The sequence below is a fragment of the Heterocephalus glaber genome, unplaced genomic scaffold, assembly GCF_053883595.1.
Source record: "Heterocephalus glaber isolate CG9 unplaced genomic scaffold, H.glaber_assembly_v1.0 deba00001613, whole genome shotgun sequence".
NCBI lineage: Eukaryota > Metazoa > Chordata > Mammalia > Rodentia > Bathyergidae > Heterocephalus > Heterocephalus glaber.
Genome location: NW_028258384.1, coordinates 32,942,704 through 32,963,356, shown reverse-complemented (window position 1 = coordinate 32,963,356; position 20,653 = coordinate 32,942,704). Strand labels below are relative to the sequence as shown.

The following is a 20,653-nucleotide window of genomic DNA, read 5'->3' as shown; positions in this document are numbered from 1 at the left end:
TAAAGAAGGATAAACTTGAGACATTTTTAGGCAAATGGGTGCACCTCGAGCCCATAAGTGAAATAGGAGACTTCCAAGAAAATGGCAGAGTGGTGAGCATCAGAGAAAGAGCCTCTCCAAGATATGGTGTCCTGACCGCTGGAATATAGTGGAGCGAGGAGAAGAGAGAAGTGGGTCCCTGGGACCCAGGAAGGATCTGAGGCGAGAATTGAAGTCTACAGGGAGAGTGAAGAGAGAATTTAATGAAGAGGAGGAAGGTAGCAAGCAGTGCTCTCTCTCAGAGTAGCAATACTTGGAGATGGAATGATGGGCCAAACCTTCAGATGCACAGTGACTACTGGTGACCCCAGAGGCCTCCTCAGAGAAACACAGCAGTGGAATGGTGTAGTAGATATACGGGACTGCAGTGGCTGGTGAGTTATCAGGGTTCAGACCTCACTCAGGAGGGGGTGACTGCCTGGTAGCCATATTGGAGAGGGGCCAACTGAGTTCAGAACTCGGAAGAGCTGCTGGTGGACTCCATCTAGTGGCTCCCAGTGCCTCGGAGTGGGTGCTGAGTTCAAGTCAACAGGAGGCCAGGGAGTGGAGTTCAAACTGACAGGAGACACACAGACTGTTGTAGGCTCAAGGAATCTGGTTCCAGCCTCATAGCCAGAATTTTGCCTGAACATCAGAGGAACTAAAGGGGAAGGCTGGTTGGGATTACCCACTACCCTACCATAAAGCCAAGGCTGGTTTGCTGGGATTAATCAATTCAGCTCTGGACTGTTTGCCCATGCTGCCTACCAGTGACAGCAAAGACACACCTTGAATTGGACGTTTTGGAGGTTTTTTGTTTTGTTATTTTTCTTTTTCTTTTTCTTTTTTTGTTCTTTTTTCCCCCTCCTTTCTGGTTCTTGGTTTTTCTTGATTGTTTGAACATGGTTTCTAGGTTTTTGTGCTGTTGTTCTGTTCTGTTCATGTTTTTATTTTTTCCTTTTCTCTTTCTCACCTGTGTTCTTCACCAGTTTCCTAAAGGTTGTCCTCCATCCTTGCTTTTGATCTCTTCCTCTTCTCTTATTTCTGTTTTTACCTCCTAATCCCTTTTAAATCATCTCCTCCAAGGGTAAAATTGCTATATTAAGGGCTTATTTATTGCAGACAATTTTTGGAGTCAATCTAGATTTCATTATATAACCACAAATCTAGTTCACATGATTAAACAGTAACACTAACACAATCATAGTAGGTGACTTCAATACCCCACTTTCACAAAGATATAGATCAACTAAACAAAAAATAAGGAAATATCAGAGCTGACCCATACCCTTGAACATATGGACTTAATAGACATCTACAGAGTGTTCTAGTCTGTTGCAATAGAGTACATATTTTTCTCTGCAGTACAAGGAACTTTCTCCAAAACAGACCACATAGTAGTTCACAAAAAACTTGTTAAATAAATATAAAAGAATTGAGATCATCCTATATTTACTATCAGACCATACTGCAATGAAACTAAAAATTAATCACAGAAGAAACCACAGAAAATTTAGAAACAACCTTAAAACTTAATAACACATTCCTGAACACCCAATGGGTCACAGAAGAAATTAAAAATTTTCTGGAAGCAAGTGACAATGCTAGTACAACACACCAGAACCTATGGGACACAATGAAAGCAGTCCTAAGATGGAAGCATATTGTAATCAATGCTCACATTAGAAAAACAGAGCAAGCTCAAATGAACAGCCCAATAAGGCACACCAAGAAAGTAGAAAAACAAAAGCAATCCAGCCTAAACTGAAGTTAAGGAGGGAAATCATAAAGATCAGAGCAGAAATTAATGAAATTGAGACTAAAAACAAATATAAAGAATCAACAAATCAAAGAGCTGGTTCTATGAAAGAATAAATAAAATAGATTGAGACTTAGCCAAACTAACCAGAGAAAAAAGACTCACATCAATGCAATTAGAAATGAAAAAGGTGAAATAACAACAGATACCACTGAAGTCCAGAAAACAGTAACTACTATGAAAAACTGTATTCCAACAAATTGGAAATTCTTGAAGAAATGGACAAATTACTAGATGCATATAGATTATCAAGCTAAACCAAGATGACATAAAAATTTTGAACAATCCAAAAACAAGCAATGCAATTGAGGCAGTTATAAAAAAAAGTATCAACCAACAAAAGTCCAGGACCTCATGAATTCAATGCTGAACTTTACAAAGTCTTTGAAGATGTTATATCACTGCTACTCCTCAAACTCATGAAATTAAAAGGGAAGGAGTGCCTCCAGACTCATTTTCAAAAGCTAGCATCACTCTGATCCCCAAACCAGAGAAGTAACCAACTGAAAAGGAAAACTACAGGCCAATTACCTTAATGAATATAGATGGAAAAATCCTCAATTAGATACTGGCAAATAGAATGCAACACATCATCAAAAGGATCATACATCCTGATCAAAAAGGTTTCATTCCAGGGTACAAGGATAGTTCAACATATGCAGAATACCACCTAAACAGAAGCAAGGACAAAAACCACACAATCATATCGATAGATGCAGAAAAAGGCTTTTGACAAAATCCCAAACTACATCATGTTAAAAACTGAAGAGAATAGGTATAAAAGCACCTTACTGGCATCTGTTATGACAAATAAGACAAGGATGCTGTGTTAGTTTACTTTTCTCTCATTGCTGAGACAAAATATCCAACACACAAAGTTAGAAGGAAAGGGTTTATGTGGCTTATAGTTTGTAGAGGTTTCAGTCCATAATCTGGCTCCAAGGCAGAGTGGCATATGGCAGAGGGGCATTGCAGAGGAGAAACAGTTTATGGCACCCACATGGTAGCAAAAGCAATAAGAGACCTTAACAGTGTCTTTCTGCCCCTTTTATCCCATGCAGACTACTGGGATTAGGGTGGTGCCAAACCAATCATTCACATGTAGTGGCTTAGTAATCACATGCCCTTAATCCCAGCATCACACATTCCATATTCAGCCACCTCCGGAAAAGAAAGCCCCACCTCATCCACATGAGGCTTTGGGGGAACATCTAAACACAAGCCATAACAAATGCCCACTATCACTACTTCAGTTCAAAATACTGGTAGTACCCAAAACATTAGCCAGAACACTCAAGGAGGAGAAAGAAACAAAAAGGATACATATAGGAAAGGAAGATGTTAAATTCTTATTTGGAGATGACATGAAACTCTACATAGAAGACCCAAAGAATTCCACCAAAAAACACTCAGAATTAATAAACAATTTCAGCAATGCAGCAGGATATAAAAATCAATAGCATTTGTGTATTCCAATAATGAACTCAAGAAAAAAATTAGGAAAACAATACCATTCTCAATTAGCATCAAGAAAAATCATATACCTAGGAATTAACCTAATCAAGGAACTGAAAGACCTATACAATGAAAACTATAGTACTCTTAAAAAGGAGATTGAAGAGGACATCAGAAAGTGAAAAGATGTCACCTGTTCCTGGAGAGGCAGAACCAATAGAGTCAAAATGGCCATACACTGAAAAGTGATGTATAGATTTAATGTAATCTCAATGAAAATAAATAGCATTCTTCAGAGAACTAGAGAAAATAATCCAAAAATACATATGGAAACAGAAGAAACTCAAAAGAGGAAAAGCAATCCTGTGCAACAAGAGCAAAGCAGGAGGCATCACAATACCCGACATCAAGTTATACTACAAAGCAACAGTGATAAAAACAGCATGGCACTGGCACAAAAACAGACATGTGGATCAATGGAATAAAGGATACAGAAACATCCCCAGAGACATTCAGCTATTTGATCTTCAACAAAGGGGCCAAAACCATGGAGGAGAGATAGCCTATTTAACAAATGGTGATGCAGCCTCTTGCCAGAGCCCTGTGCCAGATCTAGGAGGACCTGGAAAACACGTGTCTTGTGCCTGGCTGCCACTGTCTTTGGACCCCCAAGATCTATGAAGACCTATGAAATGTGCATCCTACTCCCAGCTGGTCCTGCCATCCACTGAGCCCCATGCTGGTGCCAGGAAGAACTGGGAAGCACACATCTCATTTCCAGTCCCTGGGTTCTCCTCCACAGCACAGGGAAATACAGTTTAGAACCAACAGACTGATTCAGGAGAAAGTGATACCCTTCAACAGAGAATAGGTGAAAGACAGCTTTGGAGAGGGTGAGAGCTAAATATGGATCTTCTGGGATATGCTGGAAGGCCCAGGTTCAGACCAGGAAGATCACAGGGCCTGTATCTGTTGTGAAAGGACAGGTTCAGTGGGAATGATCATCAGAGGGCATGGTCTTAAAGATGAAAGCATATAATCTAGTAATATGTTTGAGCTCTGGCACTGCTGCCAAAATCCAGCAGGAATTGGTGCTCTGAATTACTGTTGGTCAATATAAGGGAGGCGGAATTGCTTCCACTAAACTCAGAGTCCTTTTTGTTTTGGTAAAAGGCTGCTCATGAGTGGTTCTTAGGGTTTGTCTATATTGACATTTGATGCTATTGTTGTTGCTGAATTTACTACCATAGATAAGGTAACATAGTTGTGGCCGGGAATTCATTTTCTCTATGGCAATACCTAGATTGCCCAGGCAGGGGAGCATAAACAATAATGGGGCTCGCTCCCAAAGATGAGAGCTCTGGGGCAAAGAATTTGCAAACCCTAGTGCAGACACACACACACATACACACCCCAACGGGGAAAAAAACCCCAGAAACATGAAAAGGTGAAGAAATAAAATGCCTCTAAAATCTCCATTACTCCCAACTTTCCCCAAATTGGTATGGGGGCATTGAGGGGGAGGGAATTCATAAGCTACAAAGAAGATAGGTCTGAAAGGGTACCATATGGAGATAAAACAGTTCTACAAGGTTCTTGGCGAATTTAAAAATATAACTAATCACATAATAACCATAATGAAACAAATGATCAGTGAGTCTAGAGAAGACACGAATAAACATCAAGTGGAGCTAAACAAAGAGATGCAAAAGGTGAATTTCCAGCATAGAAAAGACTGGGTGTCCATAAGAAAGTTCCAAATAGAAATCCAGGGGATTAAAACCATGATTAAAAGTATAGGTAACAGAAGTGACCGATGTAAAGACAGAATGTCAGATTTAGAGGACATGGTGCTCATCAATGATCAATTAATGAGAGATACCTTAAAAACAATAAGGAGACATGTAAAATGCACTGGACAGCTCCTAGATGACTCAAAGAGGACTAATTTTTTTTTTGTATTAAATTCTTTTATTGGTACATTGTAGGTATACAACACAATTACATTTCTCATTGGGAACTGTACCTTTATATAATGCATCTTGGTTCTTATTTTTTCCCCATTTCTAGCCCTCCCTTCATGCCCTCCACCCTTCCCTATTTATAAAGACTTTATTTCCATTTTTTCCATTTCTCAGCATTTTTTCCTTTCCCTTCTTTCCTTTCCCCTGCCCCTCCCACTATCCCTACCCCTTTGGACCTTTTCTTCCTATTTTGCATTATCGATTATTCATTCTAATCATTGGTACATTTTAGGTATACAATATAATGACATTCATCACTGGAAATTTGCACCTTTACGTAGTCTCTCTTGGTTCTTATTTTTCACCCTTGCCCAGCCCTCCCTTCAACCCCTCCAGTCCTCCCTAGTTACAAAAATTTTGTTCCTATTTTTCCATTTTCTCATATTAATCCCATTCCCTTCTATCCTTTCCCCTAGCCCTCCCACTTCCTTCCCCTTTGCCCCTTTTCTTCCTATTTCACATGACCTATTATACATTTTGTCCTTATTTACACTTTCAGTTTCTCACACCAGAGAAACTATTCAGTATTTACACGTGTGTCCTATTTATTTCACTTAAGAGTATTGCCTCAATGTGTATCCACTTAGCTATAAATGTCTCTAATTTCTCATTTTTTATGGCTGAGTAGTACTCCATTTTATAAAAAAAACACATTTTCTTTATCCAGTCTCCAGTTGATGGGCATTTGGGCTGTTTCCAAGTTTTAGCTATTACAAACTGCGCTGCTATGAACATGGGTGCACATATATCACTGTGGTATGATTCTTTCAATTCTTTGGGGAAGATCCCCAGCAGTGGAATAGTGGGGTCAAATGGGACTTCCAGTCCTAGTTCTTTGAGGTATCTCCATACTGATTTCCACAGTGCTGGCACCAGCCTACACTCCCACCAGCAGTGGAGCAGGGTTCCTCATTCCCCACAGCCCCGCCAGCATTTGTTATTGGTTGATTTCATGATAGCAGCCATTCTTTCTGGAGTGAAGTGGAATCTCACCGTTGTTTTCATTTGCATCTCTCGAATGGCCAGTGATGTTCAACATTTTTTCATGTATTTATTTGCTATTTCTACTTCTTTGTCTGAGAAATGTCTGTTCATTTCAGATGCCCATTTTTGGATTGGGTTTTTAAATTTGGGAGGTCTGATCTTTTTAAGTTCTTTATAGATTCGAGGTAGTAGACCTTTGTCTGAGGAAGAGCAGGTGAAGATTTTTTCCCACATTGTGGGTTGAAAAGAGGACTAATTTAAGATTAATGGATTTAGTGAAAAATCAGAAGATAGCAGAAAGTGCATAAAAACCTGCTAACACAAGTAATAGCAGAAATTATTCCAGACATAGAAAAGGAATTTAACATATAGATAAGTGAAGCATAGATGGCCATGATCAGAAAAAAAAATTCCATACCACATAAATATAACACAAGAACAGAATCTTGAAGATTCTGCTAGAGAAAAGTAATGAATCACCTAGAAAGGAAAATCTGTTAGAATTTCAAAAGATTTTTCAACACAAACTTTAAAGGCAAGGAGGCCACAGAATGAAGTATTTCAAGCTCTTAAAGAAAATAACTTCCAACCCAGACTGTTATATGATGCAAGAGTATCTTTCAAAACTGATGGTGAATTTAGATACTTCCATGATAAAGAAAACCTAAAGCAATTCATGATGATCAAACCAAAACTCCAAAAACTTGTCAAGGGTATCCTAGAAAAAAAAAGGAAGCTAACAATCTCTCTTTTTTTTCCCCCATTAAGTTTATTGGTACATTTTTGGTATAAAATACAGTTACATTCATCATTGGGATCTTGTACCATTACATGAGCATCTTGGTTCTTTTTTTTTCCCCCTTCACTTGCCCTCTTTTCACCCCCTCCACCCTTCCCTATTTGTAAAGACTTTGTTTCCATCTTTTTCCTTTTCTCATATTTTTTCTTTTCCTTTTTTTCTTTCCCCTACCCCTCCCACTTCCCCTGCACCTTTAGACCTTTTCTTAGTGTTACACTATATCAATTATACATTTTAAAAATTACAATATCAAGATCTAGGAGACATTAACACAGATTTTACAGAATTTAAAAGGATATAGAAAGCATATTTCAAAAATCTGTTTTGAAATAAATTTGACAACTTCTAAGAAGTAACTTGGAAGACAAATTAACGAAACTAACTCTGGAGGAAATATAAAATTTGAATAGCACCTATTAAAGAAAGTATATTCCTAGCTTGAAAACCTACCTATATGACAACAGCAGGCTCATATACATTTTAACTGATAAATTATATAAATTAAAGCAGAAAAAAAGAAGGAACACTTCTTCCCTCATTTTAGGAAAACAACATTGTGCTAATCCTAAAACTGGATAATAATAATAGAAGGAAAAAGTATGAACATAGACAGAAATTTGTTTAACAAAACAAACTATTAGAAGTCAGATCTGGAAGTATGTGGAAAGTGATTTTGTTATAGGGATGGCAGTGTTGGTTCAGCATTGGAAGATCCACCCCCAAAAGTCATCATTTTAACAGAGGAAAGGAAAAAGCCATATGATCCTGTCACTAGTTGGAGAAAAAGTATTGGACGAAATTCTACAGCTGTTCATGGTAAAAGCTATCAGGAGACTAGAAGTAGAACAGAACCTTCTCAACAAATTAAAGACATGTACTCCATACTTCCAGCGAGAATGCCTTATATGAAGGGAGAAAATATAATACTTTCTCCTTAAGGTGGGGAACAAGGGCAGATATGCTTACTTTTTATCTGTCCACTAAATTTTGAAACCTAGTCCCTCCCAAAATAGTCTGGCAATAAAATGACACAATTAGGATAGGATTGGCAAGGTAGAAGCAAAATCTTTATATGTAGATGAAATGATCATCACAGAGAAAATACTAAGAAATCTCTAGGAGCCCCTAGAACTTGTATTTGAATTTAGCAGGATTAGAAAACACAAGGAATATATAAAAATTCAGGCCTGTGTATACTTGCTATAAATGAAGAATTGGATATTGAAATTTAAGTTATGTAGGAGTACAAAGGACCTAGAAAAGTTAAAAAAATAAAAAGGACAAAAAACAGTGTTGGAAGATGTTTAGTACCTAATTTTAAGACTTCTTCTAAAGCTACAGTAATCAAGGCAGTGTTGGTGCAAGGAAAGACATATAGATCATTGGAATAAAACAGAGAATCTAGAAATAGAACCACACATATATGGTCCACTGAGTTTTGAAAGATTATTTAACATTAGCATTTTATAGAATATAAACTCAATTCAAGAGCCAAGGAAGAGATAGTGTTTTCAGCAAATGGCACTAGAACACCTGGTATCCGAATATAAAAAATTAACCTCAACAATTTTTTCCATACATGAAAATAACTTGAAGGGATCTATGAACCTAAATAGGAAAGCATAAAAGTATAAAACTTTAAGAAGAAATTATAAGGGAAAATGTTTATGAATTCAGGGTAGGCAAGAATTACCTAGTATACAAAAGACAGGATGTATAAAAGAAAAAAAAATGATAAATGAGATTCCATCAAAATTTAGAACTTTAAATGACATCATTAAAATGAAAAGTAGTCCTTAAACAGACCATATTTACAATGCATATAACCTATGACCAGAATATATATAGAATTCTTAGAGCTCATTAATAGACAACCCAATTAAAAAGCAGACATAAGAAGATGATAAATAGCCAGTATAGCACAAGGAAAGGTGTGCAACTCTAGAATCAGAAAAATACTAATCAGTACAATAACAAGATCGAATTATACACTCACTAGGGAGATGAAGTTAATGGTTTTAAAAGCTTTGTCATGACTTTTTCTTTTTGCTGGATTCTCCCCCTTTGCGTTTAACTTGTCACCCCCAATGGATTCATTCTGCTGGGTTTCCTGGGGTTGTGATCCTCATTGCCTTTTCCTAGGGTATTGTCTAAAATTTTTTGGAGTGCCAGTTTGATATTCATGAAGTTTCTGAGGTGCTCTTTATCATGAAAGTATCTTATTTCTCCATCAGTTTTCAAAGATAGTTTTGCAGGGTACATCAATCTGGGTTGGAGGTTGTTTTCCTTTAGGGCTTGAAATACATCACTTCAAGCTCTTCTTGCCTTGAGGGTTTGCATTAAGAAGTCTGCTGTGATTCTGATGGGCTTTCCTTTGTATGTGATTTGTTTCTTTTCTCTCACTGCTTGTAGAATTTTGTTCTTCTGCTGGATTTCTGGAATCCTATTATATGCCTATGTGTAGATTTTTTTTGATCAAGGCTATTTGGAGTCCTATATGCCTCACTTTTCTGTATGTCAAGTTCTTTTGCCCTCCTTGGGAAGTTTTCTGCCATCACTTCTGTGAGGAGTTTTTTAATATCATCTGCACTCTCTCCTGTTTCTTCATTGACTCCAATCAGTCTTATGTTATTCTTTTTTTGCATCATCTAGCAGCTGCTGGATTGATTTCTCATGTTCCCTTACAATTTTAAAGCAATTTTTCTTTTCCTGGTCACTAATTGCAATCTTATCTTTTATATCTGAAATTCTATCCTCACATTGATTCATTCTGCTGTGCAGACTTTCGATAGAGATTTTAATTTCCTGGAAATCTGTTTGTATCTGTTTTATGGATTCCATTTGTTTCCTATGTTGGGATTCCATCATGTTCTTCAGATCCTCTATTGTTTTTATCTGTGTCCTCTCTAGATTTATTAATCATGTCTTGCACCATGAGCAAAATCTTTGCTATTATCTGAGTAATTATTTCTGATTTCATTTTTCCCAGATCCTCTTTTGTTGCCAGTTCAGAGAGTGCAGGTGTTTGAGTATCAGATTGTTCCATCTCGTTTCCCTTTGGGGTTGCTGTAGGTGATCCAGAAGTCTGTTTTTGAGGCTTGTTTATGTGTCTTCTCATTTCAACGGGGGGGGGGGGCGTGTGCTTCTGGCGCCCACATTGCTCACCTTCTCTGCCCTAGGAGCTTGGGATGGCAGCGGGGGAGCTTCCTTCCGGGTGCTGGGACCGGCTCAGCTTCTCTGCCCTAGGAGCTTGGGATGGTGGTGGTGGTGGTGGGGAAGCTAACAATCTCAAATGGAACAATAAAATAAATACATCCGGTAAGGCTACCAATTAAGTAGAAAGGAAGGAAAACAAAACAGCAACAGGATACTAATATAATGACAGGAATAAGTCACTACCTATCAATTATAACTACCAATGTAAATGAACTCAATTCACAAACCAAAAGACATAGATTAGCAGAATGCATCAAGAAACAAAAGAAAACAATATGCTACATACAAGAAACACATTTAAGGAAGCGGCTCTCGCTTGCCCTCCAAGGCTACAGCTCGGGGTCTCTGGGCTGCCCCTCGGTCCTGTGCTCCCCGGGTCCCCACAGCCACTGCTGAGACTGGGGCCACCCGCAATGCTCCCTGAAGCCGCCTCTGCTCCTGTGGGGTGACAGCCACCCCCGCAGGGCGGCTGGCGAGCCCAGTCAGCATCCCTGTCACCCTCCCGGTCCGCGCTAGCCGAAGCCAGCCGCAGAATGGATCGCAGAGTGGATCTCAGTGGAGACGCCTGAGCCTGCCCGGTCTGCGAGACTGTCCGCAAGACACTCAATACCCCTCCATACAGCCTTTAAGACAGTATAATTAGCAATCAGAAGCAAAAGGAGACCAAGAAGGGAAACCTTACTGGGTTACTATGCACTTGTGACTGATTCCTTGTTTGTTTGTTTTTTTAAATCATTTTGAACTGTATGGAATATATCAGCAGCCAGAACACCTCTCTGGATGGAGCCAGCAGAGAATGCATCCCAACTGTCAGTCAAGGCTGCCAAGGAGGCTCTGTGATGTGTTCTGATTACAATGGATGTTTGTCGTGTAAGCCCCGACTATTTTTTGTTCTGGAAAGAACTGGCATGAAGCAGATAGCAGTGTGTCTCTCTTCATGTCCAAGTGGATATTATAGAACTCCATATCCAGAATATAATACAAAATGTAAAGCTGACTGTGATACCTACTTCAACAAAAATTTCTGCACAAAGTGTAAAAGTGGATTTTACTTACACCTTGGGAAGTGCCTTGACAATTGTTCAGAAGGGCTGGAAGCCAACAACCACACCATGGAGTGCATCAGCATTGTGGCTGTGAAGCTAGTGAATGGAGCCCTTGAAGTCCATGCATGAAGAAGGGAAAAACATGTAGCTTCAAAGGAGGAACCATAAGTTGGTTGGAGAAATACTCTAGGACCTTTCAGCAAAGGGTAACCTGTGTCCTCCCATAAACAAGACAAGGAAGTGTACAGTGCAGAGAAAGAAGTATCAGAAGGGAGAACAAGGAAAAAAGGAAGAGAAAGGAAAAGAAAAAAACTGAATAAAGAAGAAAGCAAAGAAGCAGTTCCTGACAACAAAGGTCTGGAATCCAGCAGGGACATCCTAGAACAATGAGAAAACAATGACAAAGGGCAGCAGAAACAAAAAGTCCAAGATAAACAACAGAAATTGGTATTGGTCAGCACTGTGCACCAAAGAGTCTCATGAGAGTAGAATCTGATTTCACTGTCTCAATCAGATGCCCAGGAGAGGTGCCATAGTCATTAGGACCACAGATGGACAACATATTAGTTACTCCTCTGTCTAGACAGCATTCCAAATAGTTGTATACTCTTCATAGCTAACAACATAGGCATAGCTAACAGCAAAGAGCCAAAAGTTCAAAGAAGGGATACTTTCACATGGTTATCTTACATGCTTCTGTACATTTTTAGAACACAAGAAATTTTGCATGTAATTATCAATAAGCTATCATCAGCATAATGATGACATCTGGTGAAGAAACATCTTTTCCCTATTAAAATATTTTTCCAGCTATTGTTTTAAGAAGTGAAAGAAAATGCTACAAATGCAAAGATGCAGTATCCCTTCAAAACAAATAAGAGATCGGGGAGAGAAACATCACTCCAAGGACAGTATAGTTTTGTTGGGGAGATCTAAAGAGCTCACAATTAAGGCCTGGAATTTGGAATCATAGGATTTATTTTCGCAGAAGCAACTTCATCCAAGAAGTGTTAAGATGACTTTTATTGTTCCCATCCTGTGCTTCTGCAAGAAACACAAGAGTGCAGACCAGAGTTAAATATTCTTTTTTTTTTTTGGTACCGGGGATTGAACTTGGGTCCTTGAGCTTGCGCAGTAGGCGGCAAAACCACTGAGCTAAATCCCTGGCTCCAGAGTAAAATATTCTGTGTGGGAATGGAGGAAGGCAAAACGTGGAAGAAATCACAGAGCTGGAGATTCCTTCTGTGCTTCACAAAACTGTGAAGGGTCTTGATCCCTGGGACAGGTCTCCAATCTATGGCAGCACTATTAGGTCAGCCTCAGCTGACCTTTGGACTACATAAATCTGTAAACATGTGCCTGTAACTTTATTCTAAAAACAGAATCATACTTATTAGGAGGAAATTCTGATTTAATAGAAAACAAAGAAGTAGAGCAAGGAGAATATACCATGTTTGCAAAGTCATGTGTTTCCTTTCTCTCTCAATGAAGAAAACACAGTTTTATTACCTACTTACTGGTCCACCTGGAACTAAAAGAAATACTACTTTCTAACAAGGTGTGTCTAGTAGGGCAGAAAGTCACCAAAATAAATGTATTTGTTAATAGTTAAAAAAAGAAACACATTTAACACAAAAAGAAATTCAGAGACTAAAAATCAAATGATAGAAAACAATATTTTATGAAACAGGAACCCCCACACAAACAGGAGTAGATATCCTATTTTCAGACAAAGTGGATTTCAGGCCAAAGCTGAGCAAAAGAGGCAAAGAACAACACTACATACTGGTTAATGGAAATATTCAACAGGAAGAGATAACAATTATAGAAATAGATGCACCAAATCATGGTGTACCCAACTTCATTAAACAAACTCTAATGGTTATAAAAGATCAGATAAATATCAACATAATTATAGTTGGGGATCTCAATGTCCCACTATCACAACTAGATCAACTAAACAAAACATCAGCAAAAAAATCAGAGTTGAATCAAACCTCTGAATAAAAGGATTTAATAGATATATAGTGAGTTCTACTTAACAACAGAATACACATTCTTTTTGGCCGCATATGGTACTTTTTCCAAAATAGACCACATACTAGCGAATAAAACTTGCCTAATAAATGCAAAAGAATCAAAATTTTACCACATATACAATCAGATCACTGTGGAATGAAAACAGAAATCAATACCACAGAAACTATGCAAATATATGGTAATTAAGCAATGCATTCTTGAATAGGTCACAGAGGGAATTAAGAAAGAAATAAGACAGTTCTTAGGATTAAATGATAATGCCAGTACACTATACTAGAACTTATGGGACATAATGAAAGCAGTCCTATGGGGAAAGTTTATAGTATTAAGTGGCCACATCAGAAAAATAGAATGAGCCCAAATAAATAACCTAAAAATTCATCACGGGCTGTGCATGGTGGTACCACCTGAAATTCCAGCACGTGGGAGGCTGAGGCAGGAGGATTGCCATGAATTTGAGGCCAGACTAGACTACATAATGAGTTCAAGGGCAGCATGAACTACATAGCCAGACACTGTCTCAAAAAACCAAAGAAGATTCATCTCAAGGTCTTAGAAAAACAAGAACAACACAAATGCCGAGTTTATACAAGGAAGAAAATTATAAAGAGTAGAGCAGAAATTAATGAAATGGAGACTAAAAAATACAGAAAAATGAACAAATCAAAGAGCTGTTTTTTAAAAAAATAAATAAAATAGACAAACTTTAGCTCATATTACCAAAAAAGGAAAGAAAAGACATAAATTAATGTAAGTAGAAATAACAACAGTGAAATCACAGGATACTGCCAAAATCCAGAAAATTTTTAGCAACTACTTCACAAAAATATATGCCAAACAGTTAGGGAACTCAGAAGAAATGAAGAGATTCTTAGATACATATGAACTGCCACAAATGAAACAAGACTTAAAAATCTTGAACAATAACAGGAAATGAGATTGATGCAATAATTAAAAAAATTACCAGCTAAGAAAACCCTATGATCTGATGGATTCACAACTGAATTCTATAAGAACTACAGGGAAGATGTAATACCAGTATTTCTCAAACTTTTTAATGAAATTGAGAGGGAAGAAGTACTTCCAAAATCATTTTCAGAAGCTGACATCATTTTGATCACCAAACCAGACAAGTATGCAACCAAAAAAGAGAACTATAGGCTATTTTCTTTAATGAACATAGATGTAAAAATCCTTCACAAGATACTCGCAAACACAATGTGACAAATCATCAAAAAGATCATATACCAAAAAAAAAAAAAGATCACATACCATGACTGAGTATGCTTCATCGCAGGGATGCAAGGATGGTTCAACACACACAAATCAAAAAATATGATTCATCATATAAACAGAAGCAAGGACAAAAGTCACATGATTACCTCAATAGATGCAGAAGAAGCCTTTGACAAAATCCAACATTCATTCATGATAAAAACCCTGAAGAAAATAGGTATCGAAATTTTTATCTCAACACAACAAAAGCCATTTATGACCAACCTACTGCCAATATCATATTAAATAGAGAAAAGCTGAAAGCCTTCCCTTTAAAATCAGGAACAAGACAAGGATGCCCATTATCACTACTTGTGTTCAATATAGTTCTCAAAACATTAGCCTGAGCAATCAGGGAAGAGAAAGAAATGAAAGGGGTATGTATAGGAAAGGATGAAGTCAAAATACCATGATTTGCAAGTGATATGATCCTTTACTTATGAGTTCCAGAAACTCCACCAAAAGACTCCTAGAATTGATAACCAAATTCAGCAGTGTAGCAGGATACCAAATAAATACACAAAAATCAATAGCATTCCTATATACTAATAATGATCTCACTTAGAAATTAGGAAAATAATACCATTCACAATAGCATCCAAAAAATTAAATACTTAAGTATTAACCAAACTAGGGAACTGAAAGACCTCTATAATGAAAATTACATCAGACTGAAAAAGGAAATCAAGGAGGCCCTGAGAAAATGAAAAAAATATCCTGTTTCTGGTTAGGTAGAACAAAATAATAAAAATGGCTAAACTTCCAAAATTAACATAAAGATTTAATGCAATCCCAACCAAAATACAAATGTCATTTCTCACATAGCTAGAAAAAACAATCCTAGACACCGAATCAGCCCACTGCAGACAGGCAGGCCTGCGGAAGCCCTACCGAGGTGCTGAGTCCTGTGGAACATGCCGAATCAGCACGCGCCCCAGCAACAATCCACTGGACACGCGCCCCCGCCCCCGGCTCCTCTGTACAGCCACCTGATTCCACACTACAAAGACACAGAGGACACCAGACCACCAGACCACGGTACTGAGTCCTCTTGTTCCCGGCCTAGAGGTAGGGGCTTCTGAGCCACCGTGCTACTGCTCGTGGTCCAGAAGAAGGGGCTTCCCAGCCACCATCCCTCCCGCTGCTCCCAGCGCAGAGGAAAGGTCTTTTGGGCCATCTTCTGTCCCACTGCTCCTGGCCCAGAGGAAGGGGCTTCCGGGCCACCATCCCTTCCACCGCTCCCGGACCAGAGGGAGGGGTTTCTGAGCCACCATCCCACTGCTCCTGGACCAGAGGAAGGGGCTTCCCAGCCACCATCCCTCTCGCTGCTCCCAGCCCACAGGAAAGGGCTTTTGGGCCACCATCCCTACCGCTGCTCCCGGCCCCTGTCCCACCTCTCCCAGCTCAGAGGAGGTAATCCGTGCAGGCACCAACAGCCCCCCGCCCCAGTTGAAATGAGAAAACACATAAACAAGTCTCAAAACCAGACTTCCAGATCACCTACAGCAACCCCAAAGGGAAATGAGATGGAACACTCTGATACTCAACCACCTGGACCCATTGAACTGACAACAAAAGGGGATCTGGAAAAAATGAAATCAGAAATAATTTCTCAGATAACAGGAGAAATTGGGCCCCTAGTGCAAGACATGATTAATAAATCTAGAGAGGAGCTCAGGAACATGATGGAATCCCAACATAGGAAACAAATGGAATCAATAAAACAGATGCAAATAGATTTCCAGGACATGAAAAACTCCACTGAAAGTCTACACAGCAGAATGAGCCAATGTGAGGACAGAATTTCAGATATAGAAGATAAGATTGCAATTAGTGACCAGGAAAAGAAAAATTGCTTCAAAATTATAAGGGAACATGAGAAATCAATTCAGCAGCTGCTACACTGATGCAAAGAAGAATAACATAAGACTGATTGGAGTCAATGAAGAAACAGGAGAGAGTGCAGATGACATAAAAAAAACTCTTCACAGAAAAAATAGCAGAAAACTTCCCGAGCAGGGGAAACAAGCTTGACATACAGATAAGTGAGGCATATAGGACTCCAAATAGCCTTGATCAAAAAAAATCTACACACAGGCATGTAGTTGTTAAGATTCCAGAAACTCAACAGAAGAACAAAGTTCTACAAGCAGTTAGAGAAAAGAAACAAATCACATACAAAGAAAAGCCCATCAGAGTCACAGCAGACTTCTCAACACAAACCATCAAGGCAAGAAGAGCTTGGAGTGACATATTCCAAGCCCTAAAAGAAAACAACCTCCAACCCAGATTGATGTACCTGCAAAACTATCTTTCAAAATGGATGGAGAAATAAGATACTTTCATGACAAAGAGCACCTTAGGAACTTCGTGAATACCAAACCAGCACTCCAAAGAATTTTACACAATATCCTAGGAACAGACATTGAGGATCACAGCCCCAGGAAACAAAGCAGAATGAACCCATCTGGCATGACAAGAAATTAAAGGTAAAGGGGGAGAACCCAACAAAAAGAAAAAGTCATGGCAATGAGAAGTCAATACGTTTCAGTTATAACCATCAATGGTAATGGTCTCATTCACCAATCAAAAGAAATAGACTGGCAGAATGGGTCAAGAAGCAAAATCCAACAATATGATCCATACAAGAAACACACTTAATTTGAAAAGAAACTCACAGACTGAAAGTTAAAGGGTGGAAAACAATACTGCATGCGACAGGAACCCCCAAAAAAGCAAGAGTAGCTATCCTCTTTGCAGATCAAGTAGATTTCAAACCAACACTGATTAAGAAAGATGAAGAAGGACACTACTTCCTTGTAAAGGGAACAATCCAAGAGGAAGAGATGACAATCATAAATATCTATGTGCCAAATACTAGTGTGCCCAACTATATAAAACAAATACTAATGGACATGAAAAGCCATATATGCACTAATACAATTATAGTGGGGGACCTCAACACCCCACTGTCACAAATAGATAGGTCAACTAGACTAAAAATAAGTACTGAAATACTAGAACTCAATCGAACACTTGAACTAATGAACTTAACAGATGTTTACAGAGTCTTCCACCCCACAAAATCACAATACACATTCTTCTCAGCTGCACATGGGTCATTCTCCAAAATAGACCACATACTCACACATAGAACATGTTTAAGTAAGTGCAAAGGAACTGAAGTTATCCCCTGTATATTATCAGACCATAGTGCGATGAAATTGGAGATCCATAGCAAAAGAAACTCAAAAAGTTTCATAAACACGTAGAAATTGAACAACACACTTCTGAATAACCAATGGGTCACAGAGGAAATTAAAGAAATTAGACAGTTCCTTCAATTAAATGACAATGACAATACAACATATCGGGATCTATGGGACACAATAAAAGCAGTCTTACGAGGGAAATTCATAGGATAGAATACACATATTAGGAAAACAGAACGAGCCCAATTAAACAACCTGATGCTGTACTTCAAGCTTCTAGAAAAAGAAGAGCAGGACAACCCCAAAGCTCATACAAGGGAGGAAATTATAAAGATCAGAGGAGAAATCAATGCAATGGAGACTAAGAGAACGATACAAAAAATCAATGAAGCCAAGAGTTGGTTCTTTGAAAGAATCAACAAAATTGACAAACCCTTAGCCAACCTTGTCAGAAAAAGGAAAGAAAAGGCCCAAATCCATGCAATTAGGAATGAAAAGGGTGAAATGACAACAGACCCAGCAGAAATCCAGAGGATCATCAATACCTACTTCCAGAACCTATATGCCAATAAGATGGACAACACAGAAGAAATGGACAGATTCCTAGATACATATGAATTACCAAAGTTGAACGAGGAAGACCTAAAAATTCTGAACAACCCAATATCAACCAGTGAAATTGAAAATGTAATGAAAAACTTATCAATTAAGAAAAGCCCAGGCCCTGATGGCTTCACTGCTGAATTCTACAAGACATTTAGAGAGGAACACCTGCCACTACTGTTTAACCTCTTCAGTGAAATTGAAAGGGAAGCAATACTCCCAAATTCATTCCTGGAAGCAAGCATCACCTTGATCCCCAAAGCAGAGAAAGACCCAACCGAAAAGGAGAACTATAGGCCAATCTCACTAATGAACATAGATGCAAAAATCCTTAGTAAGATAATGGCAAACAATGCAGAAGATCATCAAGAAGATCATACACCCTGATCAAGTGGATTCATCCCAGGGATGCAGGGATGGTTCAATATACGAAAATCAATCAATGTAATACACTATATCAATAGAGCCAAGGACAAAAACCATAAGATTATCTCCATAGATGCAGAAAAAGCATTTGACAAAATCCAACATGCATTTATGATAAAAACCCTACAAAAAATTGGAATAGATGGTCTCTACCTCAAACTGATAGAAGCCATCTATGAAAAATCAACAGCCAATATCATAGTAAATGGTCAAAAGCTGAAATCCTTCACACTAAAATCAGGAACAAGACAAGGATGTCCACTATCACCACTCTTGTTCAATATAGTTCTGGAAACATTAGCCATGGCAATTAGACAAGAGAAAAAAAATAAAAGGAATAAAGATAGGAAATGAAGAAGTCAAATTGTCATTATTTGCAGATGACACGATACTTTATATAGAAGACCCCAAGTACTCCACCAAAAGTCTTCTAGACTTAATAACCAAATTCAGTCAAGTAGCTGGTTACAAGGTCAACACACAAAAATCAATAGCTTTCCTCTACACCAATGACAGCCTCACTGAGAGAGAAATAGGGCAAATAATTCCTTTCACAATAGCATCTAAAAACCTGAAATATCTAGGAATCAACTTAACAAAAGAAATCAAAGACCTCTTCTCTGAAAACTATGGCACTCTGAAAAGAGAGATGGAAGATGATATCAGAAAATGGACAGACATCCCCTGATACTGGGTAGGAAGGATTAATATAGTGAAAATGGCCATACTTCCAAAACTGCTATATAGATTCAATGCAATTCCAATTGGGATCCCAGCAGCATACTTCATGGACCTTGAGAAAACAATCCAAAAATTCATTTGGAGCAAGAAGAGACCCAGAATAGCAAAAGCAATTCTAGGTAACAGAGACATGGCAGGGGGTATCACAATCTCCAACCTGCAACTACACTACAAAGCTACTGTGATCAAAACAGCATGGTACTGGCAAAGAAACAGACTTGAGGACCAGTGGAACAGATTAAAAGGTTCAGAAACAATGCCAGACACACTCAGCCATCTCATCTTCGATAAAGGAGCCAAACACCCTCACTGGAGGAAAGATAGCCTCTTTAATAAATGGTGATGGAAAAATTTGGCTTCAACTTGCCAAAGAATAAAACTAGACCTATATTTCCACCATGCACTAAACTAAAATCAAAATGCATTAAAGATCTAAATATTAAAATAGAAACTCTGAACCAGTTGGAACAGAGGTTAGGTAGAACCCCTGAAGATATCGGTGTAGGAAAAGATTTTATGAACAAAACCTCAGTTGCCCGTGAACTAGCACAAACAATCAACAAATGGGATCTCTTCTTATTAAAAGGCTTCTGCACAGCAAGAGAAACCACCAGCAGTGTGAAGAGACAACCCACAATGTGGGAAAAAATCTTCACCTGCTCTTCCTCAGACAAAGGTCTACTACCTCGAATCTACAAAGAACTTAAAAAGATCAGACCTCCCAAATTTAAAGACCCAATCCAAAAATGGGCATCTGAAATGAACAGACATTTCTCAGACAAAGAAGTAGAAATAGCAAATAAATACATGAAAAAATGCTCAACATCACTGGTCATTCAAGAGATGCAAATGAAAACAATGCTGAGATTCCACCTCAGTTCAGAAAGAATGGCTGCTATCATGAAATCAACCAATAACAAATCTTGGCAGGGCTGTGGGGAAAGAGGAACCCTGCTCCACTGCTGATGGGATTGTAGACTGGTGCAAGCACTGTG

General features: G+C 38.5%; 1 protein-coding gene and 1 pseudogene across 9 annotated transcripts in view; one reads left to right on the top strand and one right to left on the bottom strand.

Moving 5' to 3' along the window:
* Tbc1d8b (TBC1 domain family member 8B) overlaps positions 1 to 20,653 on the bottom strand; it is a 102,831-nt gene that overhangs the window by 35,328 nt on the left and 46,850 nt on the right. The gene's annotated exons all lie outside the window — the stretch shown is intronic.
* On the top strand, positions 11,007 to 12,460 carry LOC106010760 (R-spondin-3 pseudogene; annotated as a pseudogene).